The following is a 20,899-nucleotide window of genomic DNA, read 5'->3' on the forward strand; positions in this document are numbered from 1 at the left end:
GAGGGCCTTTGCTCTGTCTGTTATTCCCTAGCATCTCACTCTCCACCTCCCCAGACTCAAGTCTTCTGGCAGCTGCTTAAACTTGCCAAGCGGGAGGCATGACTTCTGCCATGGGCCTCATGGTTTCTGCCTGGATCTGTCCCTCAAAGGTATCTGCAAAACTTGCTTCCTCACTTCCTCTGTGAAAGTGAAAGTGAAGTCACTCAGTCTTGTCTGACTCTTTGCAACCCCGTGAACTATAGCCTACCAGGCTCCTGGTCCATGGGATCTTCCAGGCAAGAGTACTGGAGTCTGTTGCCATTCCCTTCTCCAGGGGGTCTTCCTGACCCAGGGATCAAGCCTGGATCTCCTACATTGTAAGCAGACGCGTTACCGTCTGTGCCAGCAGGGAAGTGTACTTCCTCTATGCTTCTGCTCAAGTATCTTCTCATCAGGACGACCCGCCCTCACCCCCACATAAAACACAACATTTCTCCCTACACTCCTACTCATTTTCATCACTGAAATTCTTATCTATGCTGTTTAAAATGTTGCTTATTGAACTGCTTCTGCCCACTCAAACCTAAGCTCTATCAGACCAAGAGTTTTTTGCGGTTGGTTCATGGCAATAACCTCAGAGCTTAAAACATTTCCTGGAAATATACAAGAGGTGTATGACAACTATTTTTTATTTTTTAAAAATATTTATTGATTTTTGGCTATACTGGGTCTTCATTGCTATGAGAAGGCTTTCTCTGGTTGCAGTGAGTGGGGGCTACTCTATTTGCCATGCATGGGCTTCTCATTGCAGTGGCTTCTCTTGTTGCAGAGCACAGGATCTAGAGCACATAGCTGTGTGCACAGGCTTAGTTGCTCCTTGGCATATGGAATCTTCCCAGACCAGAGATCAAACCTGTGTCTCTTGCACTGACGGATGGATTCTTAACCACCAGAGAAGTCCATGATAACTATTTTTGAGTGAATGATACTAACATAATGAGAGGGTAACAGCCAGGAAGTCCAGGGGTCTCCAAATGAAGGAAATAGGCTGCAAGTGCCAGACATTTTTATCTCTCTTAAGCAGCAGGAGGAAACAAACTAACGATATTTTTTTCCCTTCTCTATACAAATTTAAAAGGAGGTTTCTCTTAAAATGCTGTGTTGTCATGACACCTGGTTTCACCTGAGCTAACTACTCTCAAACCTTGAGTTAACCAATACATTTTTTCTTATGGAAATGTTTGTCTTAAGCTATGCTAATGTACCCCTGACTCTGTCTTCAAGTTCCGCCAAATGGCTCAGAACCTACTTGACAAACCTGTATGTTATACTCAGATATTGTTCCCCTAATCTATGTAAATGAAACTATTTGTATGGTAATCTGCCCTTCTACAATATTCAAGTCAACTGTTTTATGGCCTGGGATGAATCATCTGGTGCCAGGATTATCACAAAATGCAGCTTACGGATGAGGGGCCTAGTGCCATTCTGAGTTTTAAGACATTCTTTTCTTTTCCTTAACAGACTGCTAGTGACTATAACATCCAGCTGAAGACTAGCAGGGGGGCACTCTTTCTGCCCCCTTCCGATGCCTATGTCAGAAGCTTTCTCTATCTCCTTTATACTTTAATAAAACTTTATTACACAAAAGCTCTGAGTGATCCAGCCTTGTCTCTGGCCCCGGATTGAATTCATCTCCTCTGGAGGCCAAGAATCCCGGCGTCTTATAGTTCAGCAACAAGATTTCAATAAGACTTTATTAAAGCCACTGATAATCTCCAGGTATCCAATTGTCCCGTTTCCTCTCTAAGTTGAAGCAGAAAAAGTTTGTGTGGAGAAATACCACAGGAAGATGGTGGAGTGGGAAGTTCCTAGGTCCCCTGATCCATGGTCCTCACTCCCTGCCGTGTAGCTGGACCTCTCTTACAAGGTGAATGTTCAAACAGCCTCTTCTCTCTCAAAAAAAATCCTTCTCTGAAAAATCAAATCAACTTCTCAGACACATTTTAAATATTAACTTAGAATCCCCTAAATTCCCCATTGGTCTTTCATTTCCTCTGTATGCTTTCGTTTTCTCTTCAATACTTAGGCCCCAGACAATAAAGAACTTTTTTTAATATTGGGAGATAGGCAGATCCTAGGGTCAATGGCAAAGCCTCTTAATATAGAAATCATGCCCTACCACATAGATGTGCATACAAATGTAATCCCTAATCATTCAACAAATATCTATCTTGTGTGTGAGATGGGGCAGGGTGAGGGGTGTGAGGTGTGAATATAATGATATATAGTTTCAGATGTTTCCTGCTTTTAGTGAGGTTTACATTCTGCTTTATGGAATGTTTTAGGTTGGATGTCTCAGAAGAAGACCTGAAGCAAGTACTAGGATGAATGGCCTACGTGAAAGATATTAGGTGGGAAGGAAAGCAGGCAAGAGTATATTGAAGAGTTGTTAGTGCTCTGGGCAACTGGGGCTGAGTGCTGCCCTGTCTTTCTAGGCTCTGTCACAAAGTACAGCTCAGAGTGGTCCCACCCCATGGCCTATCAGCGTTCAGCCATCATTGGTTGAGGGCTGCTCATAGGACATGAACACAGGGCACGTGGCCAGCTCCTCTGTGCATGCTGAGCATGATTTGTATCCAGAGGAAAACCCAGACAGAAAAGATCAGGTTCTTGGAGTGGGAATTTCACAAAGTGGAAGACAAGGGAAGGAGGAGCCATTAGAGGACCCATCCGTGCTGCAGAAGACTGGCAGTATGTTTAGGAAGAAAGGAAAATTCAAGAGAAACAAAAACGAACTAAAATGAATGGATAGCTCTGTTCAGTTGGCAAAGAAAAGTCGTTCTCAGTGTGTGATGCTCAGCTGAAATATTCAAGACATGAGGGAGTTGGTGCCACTTGCATCAGAGCAACAGCTTCCTGGGGTGGAGGACATCCAGGTCAAAGACCAGAATGAAGGGATTAGTTTGATAAGTTTAAGAAACTAAGAGGCCTGCAGGTCAAAGTGAAGTAAGCAACTGAAAGAAAGGAAGGGACGATGTCAGAGACCTGCAGATGCCATGAGTTACTGAAGGTTCCATCATGGGAATCCCACAAGCTTACATTCATGTCAAAATTTATATAGACATTATGCATTATACATACACATATGTATACCTATATATCGGTATATTCATTAGATAAGCATTTCATAAATATAGATACATATTTATATAGTTATTCACGATTGGGCTCCCGTGGTGGCTCAGAAGGTAAAGAATCTCCCTGCAGTGCAGGAGACCCAGGTGCGATCCCTTGGTCAGGAAGATCCCCTGGAATATAAACTGGCAACCCACACTAGTATTTTTGCTTAGAAAATACCATGAACAGAGGAGCTTTGCAGCTTACAGTCCATGGAGCACAAAGAGGTGGACAAAACTGAGCGACTAAAACTTTCACTTTCACTTATACACAATTAGTAGTAGTTGCTGTTCAGTTAAGTCGTGTGCGACTCTTTGTGACCCCATCGTTCGACAGGCTCCTCTGCCTTTCACTGTCTCTCAGATTGCTCAAGTTCATGTGCATTGAGTCAGTGATGCCATCCAACCATATCATCCTCTGTCACCCCTTCTCCTGCCCTCAATCTTTCCCAGCATCAGTGATTTTTCCAATGAGTTGGCTCTTCCCATCAGGTGTTCAAACTTTTGGAGTTTAGCTTCAGCATCAGTCCTTCCAATGAATATTCAGGGTTGATTTTCTTTAGGATCAACAGGTTTGATTTCCTTGTACTCTTTCCATATCTATTTGCCATCAAGTGATGCGACCAGATGCCATGATCTTTGTTTTTTTAATGTTGAATTTAAGCCAGCTTTTTCACTCTCCTCTTTCACCCTCATCACTTCTCATTTCACTCTCTTCTTTCACCTCAACTAAAGAGGCCTTTTAGTTCCTCTTTTCTGTCTTCCATTAGAGTGGTATTATCTGCATATCTGAGACTGTTGATATTTCTCCTGGAAATCTTGATTCCAGCCTGCGATTCATTCAGCCTGGCATTATGAATGATGTACTCCTCAAAGAAGTTAAATAAGCAGATGACAATATACAGCCTTGTACTCTTTCTCAATTTGGAACCACTGAGCTGTTTCATGTCCAGTTCTAACTGTTGCTTCTTGACCTTCAGACTACCAGATATTCCCATCTCTTTAAGAATTTCCCACAGTTTTCTGTGATTCACACAGTCAAAGGCTTTAGCATAGTCAATGAAGAAGTTTTTTGGAATTCCCTTGCTTTTTCTATGATCCAACAAATGTTAACAGTTTGATCTCTGACTCCTCTGCTTTTTCTAAACCCTGCTGATACATCTGGAAGTTCTCAGTTCATGTACTACTGAAGCCTAGCTTGAAGGATTTTGAGCATAACTTTACTAGCATGTGAAAATAAAACAATTGTATGGTAGTTTGAACATTCTTTGGCATTACCCTTCTTTGGGATTGGAATGAAAACTGACCTTTTCTAGTCCTGTAGCCACTGCTGAGTTTTCCAAATTTGCTGGCATATTGAGTGCAGCATTTTAACAGCATCATCTTTTAGGATTTTAAGTAGTTCAACTGGAATTCCATCACCTCCACTAGCTTTGCTGGTAGTCATGCTTCCTAAGGCCCAGTTGACTTCACACTGTAGTATGTCTGGCTCTAGGTGAGTGACCACACCATCCTGGTTATCCAGGTCATTAAGACCTTTTATGTATAGCTCTTCTGTGTATTCTTGCTACCTCTTCTTAATCTCTTCTGTTTCTATTAGGTCCTTACAATTTCTGTCCTTTATCATGCCCACCCTTGCTTGAAATGTTCTCTTGATATCTCCAGTTTTCTTGACAATATCTCTAGTCTTTCCCATTCTATTGTTTTCCTCTATTTCTTTGTTCAGTTAAGAAGACCTTCTTATCTCTCCTTGCTATTCTCTGGAACTCTGCACTCAGTTGCGCATATCTTTCCCTTTCTCCCTTGCCTTTCACTTCACTTTTCTCAGCAAAGCCTCCTCAGACAACCACTTTGCCTCCTTGCATTTCTTTTTCTTTGAGATGGTTTTGATCACTGCCTCCTGTACAGTGCTGTGAACCTCCACCCATAGTTCTTTAGGCACACTGTCTACCAGACCTAATCATTTGAATCTATTCATCACCTCCACTATATAATCATAAAGGTTTTGATTTAGGTCATACCTGATTTGCCTAGTGGTTTTCCCTACTTTCTTCAGCTTAAGCCTGCTTTTTTCAATAAGGAGCTCATGATCTGAGATACCATCAACTCCAGGCCTTGTTTTTGCTGACTGTATAGAGATTTCCCATCTTTGGCTGCAAAGAATATTATCAATCTGATTCTGGTATTGACCATCTGGTAATGTCCATGTGTAGTCCTTTCTTGTGTTGAAAAAGGATGTTGGCCATGACCAGTGTGTTCTCTTGACAAAAATGTTAGCCTTTGCCCTTCATTTTGCTTCATTTTGTACTCCTAGGCCAAACTTGCCTGTTACTCCATGTATCTTTTTATTTCCTACTTTTGAATTAACATTCCCTGTGATGAAAAGGACATCTTTTTTGGCGCTAGTTCTAGCAGGCCTTGTAAATCTTCATAGAAGCAATCAACATCAGCCTTCGCCATTAGTGGTTGGGGCATAGATTTGGATTACTGTAATGCTGAATGGTTTGCCTTGGAAAGGATATGAGATCATTCTGTCATTTTTGAGATTGCACCAAAATACTGCACTTTGGACTCTTTTGTTGATGATAATTGCTACTTCATTTTTTCCAAGGGATTCTTGTCCACAGTAGTAGACATAATGATCATCTGAATTAAATTTGCCCATTCCTGTCCATTTTAGTTTACTGATTCCTATGATGTTGATGTTCATTCTTGCTATCTCCTGCTTGACCAAGTCCAATTTACCTTGATTCATGGACTTAATATTCCAAGGTCCTATCCAATATTGTTCTTTACAGCATCAGTCTTTACTTTCACCACCAGACACATCAACAATTGAAAATCATTTCCACTTTGGACCAGCTGCTTCATCTTTCTGGAGCTATTTGCAGTTGCCCTTTACTCTTCCTCAGTAGCATATTGGACACCTTCTAACCTGTGGGAGTCATCTTCTGGTGTCATATCTTTTGGTCTTTTCATACTTTTCATGGAGTTGTGTGGCAAGAATACTGGAGTGGTTTTCCTTTCCCTTCTCCAGTAGACCATGTTTTGTCAGAACTCTTCACTATGACCTGTCTGTCTTGGGTGGCCCTGCATGGCATGACTCATATCTTCATTGAGTTATGCAAAACCCTTCACCGTGACAAGGCTGTGATCCATGAAGCAGTACATTTGGTTAAGTACTCATTTATAAATACCAGTCTAACGGATGATGGAAATAATAGAATCTGCTTTCATTCCCAGTCATTGTGCAAAAATGAAGAGTGTATACCATGTGTAAAATAGATAGCCAGTGGGAAGCTGCTATAAATCACAGGAAGTTCAGCTCAGTGCTGTTTTGACCAAGAGGGATGGCCTGGGGAGGGAGAGGGAAGGCCAAGAGAGAGGGTACAGGTATTCATATGGTTGATTCATTTTCCTGAACAGCAGAGACTAACACAACATGGTAGAGCAATTATATTACAATTAAAAAATGAACCCTGTAGACAGATAAATATATATTTTGTGGTCCCTGGTTGAAGTATCTGTGGATAACTCTGAATGTCTAGTCACATATAACCAGCACACTGCTGATGAGAGTTACTGAGACAATATCAGTGGGAACTAGTCAGGAGAGAAAAACAGAAAACAGATGGATGACAGGTAAATCCAGGTTGAGACTCATTTTAGTTTTTTGATTGAAACTCCTTAAAGCAAAGAAGTATTATAAAATGAAAAGGACTGAAAATAAATTTTAAGAAACCATCTAACTTGAGGCTTTAAGCATGATCAGTAACATTTTTCTTTTCCTATTATTTTTCTTTTTAGAAATATTGGCTGTCACAAAATCAGAGAGCTTGAGTAGTGAGTGACTCACTCCAGGCACCATCTCTAATTTTTTAGGTCTTGTTTTTTTTTTTAAACCAGATTCAAAATTAGTGGGAAAGGCACAGGTATGTGTTAACTTAAATTCATCGTGCATTGGCATTACTTACAGTGATTTGGAGAGCCTTTGAACAAAGGAGAAGAGATTACTTCACTGACAGTGAAATCAGAGAATTGTGCAAGCACATTGTGTGGAGTTGACAGGGAAATGTTTGTGCTACCCCTGTTTTATGCAAATGGTACAGTAGCAGGAGAAAATCAGTGAGGCAGCATTGTTCTCAGTTGTTTTAAAGGCAAAGGGTCATGGAGACAATGTAGATACAGGCTTGTTTTTAATGGATTTAAAATTCATTTCTAACCTATTGAAATCTTGCACAGCATGTGCAATGACTCACTGAGTTATTGCTGAGAAGGAGCCAGATAATGGAAAAAGCAGAAATATTCATGTTCTTTCTCCAAGGGGCCTCCCACTGCCCTTGACTGTTCACTATCTGTCCTGCAGAAACCTCATGATTGCCTAAATTAACAGCATCATCAAGGATTGAGCCTTAAACGTCAGCCAGAGAGGGTGTTCCATCCCCAAATCTGACTTCTGGCCCAATTTTTACAAGTCATACACTTGAATAAGCCCTTTGTCATCCAGTTGCTATGAGGCCAGATGTTCTCCACTGAAACAGAATCATCTTTCTATGTTCTGCATAACCATGCTGGTTGGGAAGCAAGAGCAACTGCATTAAACCAGAAGGAATTCAGTGGGAAAATGATTGATTAGAAAGAGACCACTGCTCCCCGCCAAACTTGCATGGTTTCCATCAGATTGATTATTTCTAACTTTTGTTAGTAAAAAACTCAAAATGACCAGGAATATGAAGACAGTTGAGAAATTAAAGACTCTATGGCAAGATACATTTTTACCCTTTTCTGCTATTTTTTAAATGTTATGTATTAACATCAGCCCAAATTTTCCTCGTTGGGTGAATAGATTTTTTAAAATGTGGTATAGTCTGCGGTTCATGGGGTCGCAAAGAGTCAGACAAGACTGAGCGGCTGAATTGAACTGAACTGAACTGATAGTCTTACAGTAGAATACTACACAGCAAGAGAAAGAAATGAGCTATGGATAAATACAACATGGATGAATCTCAAATACATTATGGTAAGTGACTCCACAGAGACCTCCTCTGAAAGATTATGGGGAAATGGGATCAGTGGTTGCCAAAGCCTGGAAATGGATGAAAAGAGCTGACTATAAAGGCACAGTAGATTATCATTTGAAGTGATGGGATTATTTTACAACTCAGTTGTGGTAGTGGTTATCTGACCAGGATCATATATTTTAATTTGTCAAAAATCATAGAATGGCATATCAAGAAAGAGTGAATCTTACTGTATGTAAATTGCACGTTAATAAACTTATCGATAGGGCTTCCATGGTGACACAGGGGTAAAGAACTCAACCTACCAATGCAGGAGACTCCAGAGATGTGAATTTGATCCATGAGTTGGGAAGATGCCCTAGAGTAGGAAATGGCAACCCACTCCAGTATTCTTGCCTGGAAAATTCCATGGACAGAAGAGCCTGATGGGCTACAGTCAATGGGTTTGCAGAGTCAGACACAGCTGAGCACACACAAACCTTATTTAAAAATTGCTCTTGGTTGAAAAGTATATTTTGTTTTCACTTTTTAGAAGAACAGCACACCACTCTTGTTTTCCATAGCATGCCACATGCACATGGTACATGCTATAAGGTGGTATGGGTCAATGGTCTTTCTGAGCTTACAGGTGTTACATGTTACTTTGATTTGCTGATGTGGGTAAGGGGAAATGAAGGTCATACATAGTCTTTTTCTTTCATCAGTAAAAGGAAATTTTTTTGAAGACCCTCCTGCTTGCTACTAACACAACCTACTTAGGATTCAATGTAACTAAAATTTTTGAAATATGTCCCTTATTGTTGAACTTTTTTAGAGCTCTTTTAACTATAACCAAAACCTGTTCCAAACTAGAATTATAAAAGAAAAGTTGAGAGCTAGGATTAATAGCACAATTTGCAAAAGAATCAATATGTCATGATGTTAGAAATGTATTTAAGCAGTTTGGATTCTTCAAAGAGATTAATGATATTCTGTTGGTTTAAAACATGGTGTAGATTCTTTGACACTATTCCCTTTAAAAGGTAGATAATCTGTGTACCTTCTTCTGTTTTGATCAATACAGTAGAGCAGAAGTGACACTGTGGCTTCTGAGGCAAGGTCACTGAGGGCTTTGCAGCTTCTACGATGTTGTGCTAGAACCCTGTGTGTGAAGTCCAGAGCCTAACTCCTCTGAGGCTGCCATGTTGTAAGGGAGGCTAAGCAATATGGAGAGGCAACGTGGAGGTGTGCCAGTTGACAACCACAGCTGAGTCCAGTCTTTGAGTCAGAATAGTTCAAGTAGCAGATGTATGAGTGAAGAAGCCTTCAGATGATCCCAGCTTTTAACCGTGTAACTGACGAGACATCAGGCATCACAGAGCAAAGACAAGCCATCCTCACTATGCTCTGTCCATGATTCTGACCTGCAGTATCTGTGACCATAATTAAAGGATGGTGGTTGTTACTGGCATTAAACCACTAAGTTGTAGGGTAGCTTGTTGTGCAATGGTAGATAACTGTGACAAGGCATGGGACAAAAGGTCAAACAAAACAAAATAGCTTAAAAATCAGAGACTATTTGTTTGGATTTAAGGAGACTTAAGTAAACTGAATACCAAGGAGAGATAAGATAGCCTTCTTAAGCAAACAGTGCAAAGAAAGAGGGAAACAATAGAATGGGAAAGACTAGAGATCTATTCAAGAAAATTAGAGAGACCAAGGGAAAATTTCATGTGCCTTCATGTGAAGGGCACAAAAAGAACAGAAATGGTAAGGACCTAACAGAAGAAGATGAGATTAAGAAAAAAATGGGAACTGTGGCAGATTTTATTTTCTTGGGCTGCAAAATCACTGTGGATGGGGACTACAGCCATGAAATTAAAAGATGCTTGCTCCTTGGAAAAAAAAGATATGACAAACCCTGCTTGCTTGTGCTAGTTGCTAGTGCTAAGTCATGTCCAACCCTTTGTGACCCTATGAACGGTTGGCTCCTTTGTCCATGGGATTCTCCAGGCAAAAGTACTAGAGTTGGTTGCCATTTCCTCCTCCAGGAGATTGTCCCCACCCAGGGGACAATCCTGCATTGGCAGGCAGGTGCTTACAGGTAGCACCACCTAGGAAGCCCCTATGACAAGCCTAACAGTGTATTAAAAATCAGAGACATCACTATAGGGACCTTATAGTCAGTTCAGTTCAGTCACTCAGTTTTGTCCGACTCTTTGTCACACCATGAACCACAGCACGCCAGGTCTCCCTGTCCATCACCAACTCCCGGAGTCCACACAAACCCATGTCCATTGAGTTGGTGATGCCATCCAACCATCTGATCCTCTGTCATCCCCCTCTCCTCCCACCTTCAATCTTTCCCAGCATCAGTGTCTTTTGCAATGAGTCAGCTCTTCGCATCAGGTGACCAAAGTACAGGAGTTTCAGCTTCAACATCAGTCCTTCCAGTGAACACCCAGGACTGATCTCCGTTAAGGTAGACTGTTTGGATACTCTTGCAGTCCAAGGGACTCTCAAGAGTCTATTCCAACACCACAGTTCAAAAGCATCAGTTCTTTGGTGCTCAGCTTTCTTTATAGTCCAACTCTCACACCATACATGACTACTGGAAAAACCATAGCCTTGACTAGATGGACCTTTGTTGGCAAAGTAATGTCTCTGCTTTCTAATATGCTGCCTAGGTTGGTCATAACTTTCCTTCCAAAGAGTAAGTGTCTTTTAATTTCATGGCTGCAATCACCGTCTGCAGTGATTTTGGAGCCCCCCAAAATAAAGTCAGCTATTATTTCCACTGTTTCCCCATCTATTTGCCATGAAGTGATAGGACTGGATGCCACGACCTTAGTTTTCTGAATGTTGAGCTTTAAGTCAACTTTTTCACTCTCCTCTTTCACTTTCATCAAGAGGCTCTTTAGTTCCTCTTCACTTTCTGCCATGAGGGTGGTGTCATCTGCATATCTGAGGTTATTGATATTTCTCCCGGCAATCTTAATTCCAGCTTGTGCTTCTGCCAGCCCAGTGTTTCTCATGATGTACTCTACATATAAGTTAAATAAGCAGGGTGACAATATACAGCCTTGACGTACTCCTTCTCCTATTTGGAACCAGTCTGTTGTTCCATGTCCAGTTCTAACTGTTGCTTCCTGACCTACATACAGGTTTCTCAAGAGGCAGGTCAGGTGGTCTGGGATTCCCATCTCTTTCAGAATTTTCCACAGTTTATTGTGATCCACACAGTCAAAGGCTCTGGCATAGTCAATAAAGCAGAAGTAGATATTTTTCTGGAACTCTCTTGCTTTTTCGATAATCCGGATGTTGGCAAGTGGATGTTGGCAAGCGGAATTTGGCAATTTGATCTCTGGTTCCTCTGCCTTTTCTAAAACCAGCTTGAACATCTGGAATTTCATGGTTCACGTATTGCTGAAGCCTGGCTTGGAGAATTTTAAGCATTACTTTATTAAGCTGTGAGATGAGTGCAATTGTGCAGTAGTCTGAGCATTCTTTGGGATTGCCTTTCTTTGGGATTGGAATGAAAACTGACCTTTTCCAGTCCTGTGGCCACCGCTGAGTTTTCCAAATTTGCTGGCATATTGAGTGCAGCACTTTCACAGCATCGTCTTTCAGGATTTGGAATAATTCAACTGGAATTCCATCACCTCCACTAGCATTGTTCATAGTGATGATTCCTAAGGCCCACTTGACTTTGTATTCCAGGATGTCTGGCTCTAGGTGAATGATCACACTATCGTGATTATCTGAGTCATGAAGATCTTTTTTGTACAGTTGGTGTATTCTTGCCACCTCTTCTTAATATCTTCTGCTTCTGTTAGGTTCATACTATTTCTGTCTTTTATTGAGCCCATCTTTGCATAAAATGTTCCCTTGGTATCTCTAATTTTCTTGACGAGATCTCTAGTCTTTCCCATTCTGTTGTTTTCCTCTATTGCTTTGCATTGATCGCCGAGAAAGGCTTTCTTATCTCTCCTTGCTGTTCTTTGGAACTCTGAATTCAAACGGGTATATCTTTCCTTGTCTCCTTTGCCTTTCACTTCTCTTCTTTTCACAGCTATTTGTAAGGCCTCCTCAGACAACCGTTTTGCCTTTTTGCATTTCTTTTTCTTGGGGATGGTCTTGATCCCTGTCTCCTGTACAATGTCATGAACCTCTGTCCATTGTTCATCAGGCACTCTGCCTATCAGATCTAGTCCTTTAAGTCTATTTCTCACTTCCAGTGTATAATCATTAGGGATTTGATTTTGGTCATACCTGAATGGTCTAGTGGTTTTCTCCATTTTCTTCAATTTCAGTCTGAATTTGGCAATAAGGAGTTCATGATCCGAGCCACAGTTAGCTCCCGGTCTTGTTTTTGCTGACTGTATAGAGCTTCTCCATCTTTGGCTGCAAAGAATATAATCAATCTGATTTTAGGGTCGACCATCTGCTGATGTCCATGTGTACAGTCTTCTCTTGTGTTGTTGGAAGAGGGTGTTTGCTATGACCAGTGCATTCTCTAGGCAAAACTCTATTAGCATTTGCCCTGCTTCATTTTGTACTCCAAGGTCAAATTTGCCTGTTACTCCAGGTGTTTCTTGACTTCCTACTTTTGCATTCCAGTCCCCTATGATGAAAAGGACATCTTTTTTGGGTGTTAGTTCTAGAAGGTTTTGTAGGTCTCCATAGAACCATTCAACTTCAGCTTCTTCAGCATTACTGGTCAGGGTATAGACTTGGATTACCATGATATTGAATGGTTTGCCTTTGAAATGAACAGAGATCATTCTGTCATTTTTGAGATTGGATCCACGTACTTATAGTCAAAGCTATGTTTTTTCCAGTAGTCATGCACAGATGTGAGAATCGGACCATAAATAAGGCTGAATGCCAAAGAATTGACGCTTTCCAACTGTGGTGTTAGAGAAGATTCTTGAGAGTCCTTTGGACAGCAAGGATATCAAACCAGTCAATCGTAAAAAAAATCATCCCTGAATATTCATTGGAAGGACTGCTGCTGAAGCTGAGACTCAATACTTTGGCTACCTGATAAGAAGAGCCAACTCTTTGAAAAGGACCCTGATGCTGGGAAAGATTAATAGCAGGAGGAGAAGGGGACAACAGAGGATGAGATGGTTGGATGGCATCATCAACTCAATGGATAGGAGTTTGAGCAAACTCCAGGAGAGAGTGAAGGACAGGGAAACCCGCTCTGCTGCAGTCAATGGGGTCACAAAGAGTCCAACATGACTTAGCTACTGAACTAAATTATACTGAAAGTAATCTGACAACTAAATGGAATTCATTATCTTCATTACATCTTTGGGGGCAAAAGCAACCTAAAGAAAATATTAGGGACAGAGAAGGACTTTTCAAAATAAAAACTTGGGGGAAAGAATAGAATGAAAAGTTAAAAGCGAGAAAAAGAGAGAGCACACTTAGGCTCTGGAGTCATTCACCTGGGTTAGAACTGTTGCTCTTCTCATTGGGAGCTCTGAGACCATACATAGACAAACTCTTTTTCCATTTGTAAGGTTGCTAAAAGTATTTTGTCATCTTATATTATGTGAATTGAAAGAGAGAGGACATTATGTGTAAAATAGAGCAATTGCCAGCTCAGTATCACTACAGAAAGTGAAAGTGAAAGTGATAATGGCTCAGTCATGTACGACTCTTTGAGACCTCATGGACTGTAGCACACCAGGCTCCTCTGTCCATGGAATTCTCCAGGCAAGAATACTGGAGTGGGTTGCCATTCCCTTTTCCAAGGGATCTTCCTGACCCAGGTATTGCACTCAAGTCTCTTGCACCTCCTGCATTGCAGGCGGATTCTTTACCATCTGAGCCACCAGGGAAGTCCAGTATCACTACTAATAGTGATTGTTTCTAACACAAGGAAAACCACTATGAACCCAGGCAACTGTTCCCTATTTCCCCCTCAGCCTCTCTCTGTGTGTCCACTTTAATCTTACCCTTGTCTTTGCAGAATGGTTTGTCCTCCTTCTGAATGCACGTCTTACTTTGTTGTCTCTCTTGAGCTTCTCTATCCTCTGTTCAAGCAACCGGTCCAGAATCTCCTGTGTCCCTCAAGCTCACTCATGAAGACATAGTCTGATTATAGATCTTGGGTCATTCAGATTCAATCAACTTTAGAAACAGGTTGAGCAGGATCCTGTAGTAAAAACATGATTGTGAGGCCCAGGATCTCTTAGAAAACAACTCTAGGAAAGGAGAAATGAGCTCTACAGACCCTTTGTAATTAGAAGATGGTTTTAACATAGATTGACTGTCCATTTAAGGTCTATAGAAACTATTTTAATTGTGGAATTACAGTTGTATCTGGTGTTTATTTTTTATTTTTTAATTGGAGAATAATTGCTTTACAATGTTTACTGGTTTCTGCTGAACAACAATGGAAATCAGCCATAATTATACATATATCTGCTCCTTTTGAGCCTCCCTACTCCCTCCCACCCCACCCTTCTAGGTCGTCACAGAGTGCCAGACTGGGCTTCCTCTGTTACATGGCAGCTTCCCATTAGCTATCTATTTTACATGTGATAGTGTATATACGTCATTGCTACTTTCTCAATTCATCCTACCCTCTCCTCACCTCACTGTGTCCACAGGTCTGTTCTTTGCATCTGTGTCTCCATTCCTTCCCTGTACTTTCACTAGTACTGTTTTTGTAGATTCCATATATATATATGAATTAATGTTTGATGTTTTTCTCTTTCTGACTTACTTCACTCTGTATTAGAGGCTCTAAGTTCATCCACTTCACTAAAATGGACTCAGATTCATTCTTTTTAATGGCTAAGTAATATTCTGTTGTATATATGCATCACATCTTCTTTATTCATTCATCTTTTGATGGAAATCCAGGTTGCTTCCACATTCTAGCTATTGTAAATAGTGCTCCAATGAACACTGGGGTACACGTGTCTTTCTCAATTATGGTTTTCTCTGGGTATATATGCAGTAGCGGGATTGCTGAGTCATACAGTTGTTTTATTCCTAGTTTTTTAAGGAATCTCCATACTGTTGCCCATTGTGGCTATATCAATTTACATTCCCACCACAAGCACAAGAGAGTGCCCTTTTCTCCACAGCTTCTCCAGCATTTATTGTTTGTAGATTTTTTTTATGATGATGGCCATTCTGATTGACATGAGGTGATACCTCATTGTAGTTTTGATTTGCATTTGAACGATATTGAGCATTTTTTTCATGTGTTTATTGGCTATCTGTATCTGGTGTTTATAATCTTAAGACAATATAGGTAATAGCCAAGTGAAATTGGGAAACCAACTGGGCTTAAAGAAATGTCTTGCTTTTCTAATTCTGCCATTTTAAAAATCATTTGCCTGCAATAAAATGATTGTGAAAAAAGTGTTGTTTATCTTCTCTGAAGCCAGTAGCCTGGAAAAGAGCAAGAGAGTGTACTGATAACATCACTTTATGTCTTCTGAAATATGTGTTGAATTTGTTGCACTTAAGTTATTGTAAAACAATAATAAATTTTTATAATCTCTTAAAATATTTTAAGTACATAGTATTATAGGAATACATTCTTATAGAAACTTCAGTAAAGCATACACTACAGCTAGAACTTTGATAGTAACAAATTAGATATGTACCCTCAAAAAATTTCTTTTATGCTCTACATATTTTCCTGATCTCTGATAACCCATTTTCACTCATTATTGGGAAAGCTTAATACCGTCACTTCCAATATAGTTGCTGCATTTAAGAGTGTGAGGGCTGAAAATTTAAATAATATAATCAAATTATACTCCATATTTTAATAATTCTTGTCAGATTGACAATTCATCACTGGTATAGATGAGAATATTCATTCCCCTACATGTTTGTCAAGCTAGATGCTTTGAATTTCTTTGTTTCTGATAATCCAAGCATTAGTTGGGTTAACTTCTATTCTGGTGATTATCAGTGAGTTTGAGAACTTTTTCTTCCTTTAATTGTCCTTTTATATTTGTCTTCTGTAATTTGGTTGATTTGTAGATGGTCTTTATATGGTCTAGATTTAATCATTTTTCTATTATGTATTGTGAAGGGATGTTTTCAAGGAGAGTCCATTTTGAAACACACACACAACCTCATTCACAGGGGTTGAGAAGATCGGCAGAGGTTTGTAAGGGATTTCTTAGGAGAGCCTCTTATGTGAGCTCCATCCCTGCACAACCCTGACCTTGGATAAATGGTCCTGTTTTCCCCTCACATCTAGTGAGCAAGGCTGCCCATAAGGTTGCAGTTGGGGAAAAGCTGACTGCTGTTTGTCTCCTGCTCAAGATGTACAGAAGGTGAGAGATGGAAAAGAAAGAGAGTATAAAGGGCTGCATTGGAAGAATAACTTTTTCCCACTCACAGGGGTACAGGGAGGTGGGAGTTCACCTGGGTGACCCCTGGGGAGGGGTCTGCCAGTTACTGGAAGTATGGACCAGAGAGTCATAAAAGGTATGGTTGGGGTTGGGGAGGATCATCCTGGTTTCCAAAGACCACACTAAATTTCCCAGGAGGGTCTCCTTCAAACACACCAGACCCAGAGTATGAGACATCAGCTGTGACAGAGGCCAACCCTAGCTAAACAGGAACTTCCCTGCTCTATCCTTTTACTTTTCCTTCCTTAATTGTACACTTTACCATCAGGCAGGGTCTAAAGCTACAACCATATTCCCTTCCCTAAGAGCTGGGGCTCCATAAAGGCAGAGGAGGAGCAGGAGAAATTTTATCTAAGTGAGAAGTTTGAAGTGTAAATTAATACCTTGAACCAAGATGATAATGTGTTTTTGACTTAACATGAACATAGTACAGAAAAGTCATGATACCCATTAGAGCTTCTCCTATTTCAATCATGCTTAATATGTCCACTGGGAGATACAAGTAATGTTACTTTTTGTTACATCCTTTACACCATGCCTTCATTAAAATCCATTGCAGATGTTTTTCCCCAGTCTGTCCTTTAGTTTTCTTTGTGTTATAATACATTTATAGACATTCTCGACTCTAAGTCAGCTAATCAATCTATCATTAGAAAGACCTTCTTACCCTAGGATTATAAATATATTCTATTTTAAAAAAATTAACATTCCATATTTTAGTTTTCTGCAGATAGTTTTTAGATACATCTGGAATTTATTTGTGAATATTGTGGTGTCAGCTCTCCGTGGAATACTTGCCCTCAGATGGGGAAAGCTGCCTTGCTCAGGGTCAGCATGCCTCCAGTGACTGATCCCTGTGGACTACAGTACACTTTCTTCCGACTTCAGTGCTGAAGCCTCAGCTTCAGAGGCTCCACTTAGGGTTGGTCAAAGCCACTGAGACTAAATTGCAGCCCAGTTTCTCTCTTGCCCACTGCTGCTTCGTTCTCATACCCCTCAGGTACTGATCCAGAGAGAAAATCCTTAATAAACTTCCTGCGAACAAGTCTGTCTTGAAAATTGCTTCCTAGGGAAACTGATCTCCAACAAATTTGAAAAAAATAACTGAAATTATTTTTCTTCCAAATGCAAAATTAACAATCTCAGTACCTTTTACTAAACAATTAATCCTTTTGATTTAAATGTCATATTTATTGTATATTAACTTTCCCATTGAAAACAGGTCTGCATTTCGATCATTCAGCTTATTTGATTTTGCTATTTGTATTTCCTGAAATTATTGTCACATTACTTTTATTCTGTAGATCCAGAGTAAACTTTGTTATCAGGTCAGACGAGTTACTAATTACTTTGTTTGTTTGTTTAAAGAAAATAATACATTGGCTTTATATCACTTTGTCAACAAAGGTTTATATAGTCAAAGGTATTGTTTTTCTAGTAGTCGTGTGCAGATGTGAGAGTTGGACCATAAAAAGGCTGAGTGCTGAAGAAATGATGCTTTTGAATTGTGGAGCTGGAGAAGACTCTTGAGAGTCCCTTGGGTAGCAAGGAGATCAAACCAGTCAAACCAATGAACACCGAAGTTCACTGGAAGGACTGATGATAAGCCTGAAGCTCCAATTCTTTGGCCACCTGATGCAAAGAGCCAGCTCATTGAAGAATACCCTGGTGCTGGAAAAGATTGAAGGCAGGAGGAGAAGAGGGCAGCAAAGGATGAGATGGTTAGATAACATCACCGATTCAATGCACATAAACGAGCAAACTATGAGAGATAGTGGAAGACAGGGAAGCCTGATGTGCTGCAGTCCATGGGGTCACAAAGAGTTGGACACAATTTAACAACTGAACAACAACATATATTGGCTAGGACTTCCCTGGTGACTCAGTAATAAAGAATCTGCCTGTCAATGCAGGACATGTGGGTTTGACTCCTGGATTGGGAAGATACCCTAGAGAAGGAAATGACAACCCACTCCAGCATTCTAGCATGGAAAATCCCACAGACAGTGGAGCCTGGTGGGCTACCGTCCATGGAGTAGCAAAAAGTCAGACATGATGTAGCAACTAAAAAACAGCAAATTATATTGGCTATATATTTTTTATTTGTTTGTTTTTTCCTCTTTTAGATGAAATTTAAATGTATTTTCTCAAGTTCATATAAAAATTCATATAAAAACACCAATATAGACTTTATTATTGCATTGAATTTAAGGAATAATGTGTAGAGTAGAATATCTACAACACTGAATTTTCTCTTCTAAAATTTGTGCATGTTCTTCTGTGCACATTGTATATTCTTGCACTTTTCATTTTGGTAGAGTTATCTTTTATATACTGTACTGTTATCACCTGGCAGATTTATTTCTAGACATTTAATAATATTTATTACTGTTCATGAATAGTATCTAAGATTTGTAAATTAATCTTACATTTGACCACCTTGACAAATTCTCTTCTCAGTTGTAATGATATTTTGATTTCTATTCAAATTTTGGGGGCAGATGATATCATGTGTTAGTAATGCCAGTTTTGTCATTTTCTTTCTAATCAATGTGATTTAATTCCTTTCTTGTTTGATTACATTGGCTATTATCACCAATATAGTGACCTTGATAATGACCTTTGCTTTGTTTAAGATTTTGATAGGAATTCCTCTTACATTTCACTGATAAATATGATTTTTTGCTGGAAGCTTCTGATAGATACTAAATACATACTTAAAGCTGAGTCTTAAAAGTAAGAGATTCATGTCAGTGAGTCAGTGAAAGTCGCTTAGTCATATCCGACTCTTTGTGACCCCATGAACCCTACACTCCATGGAATTCTCCAGGCCAGAACACAGGTGTGGGTAGCCCTTCCCTTCTCCAGGGGATCTCCCCAACCCAGGGATCAAACCCAGGTCTCCCACATTGCAGGTGGATTCTTTACCAGCTGAGCCACAAGGGAAGCCCAAGAATATGGAAGTGGGTAGCCTTCCCCTTCTCCAAGGGATCTTTCCAACCCTGGACTCAAACCTGGGTCTCCTCCATTGCAGGCAGATTCTTTACCAACTGAGCTATCAAGAAAGCCCTGATAAGAGATTCATGAGTAAGCAGCAAAAGAACAATAAAGTGTGGTGAACCCAGAAGTCAGAGAGAGAGTGATGGGTCTGATCACCCAAAATGGTAACTTTAGTAAAAAAAGAACTTCAAGGAGCAGATGGCAACCTCAACTAACTAACTAAATAAATAAATGGGTGTAAAAGGATTTAATTATAAAACAGAAAGTTCTTTTGAGAACAAAATCAAATGATTTTCTATTTATGTTTCAGGAGAGATATTGAAAGGGCGAGTAGGCACAGCTGAGATCAGAAACAACAAGCAGGAAAACCCTGAGTAACAAATACCTCTACACACAAAAATTAATCATAAAGATTCAGAAATCATGATGAAACCCAAAGCCATTTGAGTACCACCCCAGACATTTTAGTGTGCAACTAGTAAGAACCCCAAATAGAGATAAAGAAAAGGATGGAGAAGAGGTAACAATTCAATAATGGGAGAAATTTTCTCTCAGTGGAGGGAAGATAAATTCTTCATAGTTAAAGGGGTGAATAAGTTCCTCACAGAGCTGATAAGATGAGTCTTGACATATCCTGGAAAAATTCTTGAACTTTAAGCATAAGTAGCAGTTTATATCAGATCTAAAAAAGAAAGAAAATAATTCCTTTAAAAAAAAGAGAATTGGCATGGTAGCTCCAAGGTAATCAAACTAAAAAGAACTTAAATTTTACAATGACAATGTAAAGAAGGAGAATTTAAGATTGAAAGTGCTAATAGGACAAAGGAACATTATGTAAAAGAAAAGGTACAATTACTGATGAAGATAAAAAGTTATAAACCAATGAATATGACAGATAAATCTGCCAAACAAAACCAGTCAGAGGTGCAGAGAGATATTAATAAAATAGAAGTATGGTGAGATATTATAATCATTTTAAGAATCAGTAAGCTCTTGAACAGGAAATGAAGGACAATCAAAAATGGATTTTATGATACAGCAAATATTTATATGTAGAGAATATGCAATTTCTCCATATACATGGAACATTTATAAAAATTAATTATATAATTGACAACCCAGAACACAAAAAAATCAATTTTATAAGCTAAATCTTCTAATTAAAATATCTAAACATAATAAAATACACCCCAAACTAAAGAATTCAAGCTATTAATATAATACCAAAGGACCATTGAGTTAATTAGAAAAACAAAGTTAACATGAGAAGCTACATATAAATGACTATAAAGTTCACACCAGTTGAGACATAACTAAAGTGTAATCTCAGAAAAATATAGTT

Source organism: Cervus canadensis, chromosome 10 (assembly GCF_019320065.1).
Source record: "Cervus canadensis isolate Bull #8, Minnesota chromosome 10, ASM1932006v1, whole genome shotgun sequence".
Taxonomy (NCBI): Eukaryota; Metazoa; Chordata; class Mammalia; order Artiodactyla; family Cervidae; genus Cervus; species Cervus canadensis.